General features: G+C 44.7%; 1 non-coding gene across 1 annotated transcript; it reads right to left on the reverse strand.

The window, feature by feature from the left end:
- Nucleotides 1-562: 562 nt before the first annotated feature.
- On the reverse strand, nucleotides 563-677 carry LOC128641460 (U5 spliceosomal RNA). The gene has a single exon (XR_008399493.1). It is a non-coding gene; the product is annotated as a U5 spliceosomal RNA (small nuclear RNA).
- Nucleotides 678-1,321: the final 644 nt, after the last annotated feature.

Here is a 1,321-nt window from a genome sequence, read left to right on the forward strand (position 1 = left end):
AGGATCACCTCCCGGAAACCCCCACAGCTCAAGGAACTAACGATGAGCATCACAATTCCTGTCAAGCGACAGATAAAACCGAAACATGTTAGTAAGGGCAGCTCCAGGAAAAAACAGAGACAAACGCATTCTCCAGATCCCCAACACATGAGGGCAGATGAGAAACAGTAGGAGGAAGAAAAAGGCCATAAATGCCCAAACTTCCCGAACAGATGTCCCCCAATCAGCCCCAAGAGGGGGAAAAAAGAAGCCTAAGACGTATCAACCCCTTAAGGAAGAGTTCGTCATTAAGGCCTCAAAAAATACATCCGATAAGAATACCATAAAAAAGATAAAAAAAATCGCCCCAACCTGGTACCCCAGATGTCGAAGGAATCATCTAACCTCCAGTTCCATTGGGAATGGAAAATCCTAGCTCTGAGGCCAAGGACCTCCGGAACCAACATAGTAATCTGTAACAGAATCCGCTTCAGAAACCCCGCCAACAATCAAGAACAGGACAATGAGGACTGAGCACAATTGCTTCACCCAAAAGAAGAAACAAGAACGAAAGGCCTTCTCTCCATGACTTAGCCCAGCAAGGGGCAAATATTTTGTGAAAACTCATGGATGTTCCTCTCCACAGAAATCTTTAGTAAAGGCGAAAGCATTATTCGATCCGAAGAGAACTAGAGTATAACGAACTCCTCATCCGAGTGAGCAATTCACCACCCAACCAGGACAGCCAGATATACCGGCACCACGTAGGTTATATAGGCCTAAAGGACCAGAAAATAGCGCCCGACAAGGACCAACCTGCTAAATAGGGCATTTAGAACTGACCCAGGCCACAGAAAAATTAAAACCCCAACAGGAATCGTCAAAAGGAACTATAGACATAACAATGTACTAACACCTTAACATGCAACTTCCGCGGAAGTGCTCAAGCGACTACAAAATCGTTTGTATCAAATTAAAAAAAGAAATGTTTCCCACCAAAAAAATTATAACAGACATGAGCTTCTCGAAGAAAAATAAAACTATCCTGCCAGATCAAAGAAAAATAGGGCAGCACACGCACGCCCAAGAAGAATGGGTACACTAACAGGACCAGCCAATCAGAGACCTCATACTCCCGAAGCTCAGGACTGAAATAAGATACTCCAAAAGAAAGTAAATTGGAGACAAAAAGGAGATTAACTTCATCCCCCCACGTCTAACCCAGCTTTCTGTCTGGTGCAGCAGACCAAGGATCCCTCAACCCATTAGGATTGGGATCCTCCAGCATCGCCAAAACATGTCGCAGTAGGACACGAAGGCGCACCAGTCTATAACGAAAATC

Source organism: Bombina bombina, chromosome 10, assembly GCF_027579735.1.
Source record: "Bombina bombina isolate aBomBom1 chromosome 10, aBomBom1.pri, whole genome shotgun sequence".
NCBI lineage: Eukaryota > Metazoa > Chordata > Amphibia > Anura > Bombinatoridae > Bombina > Bombina bombina.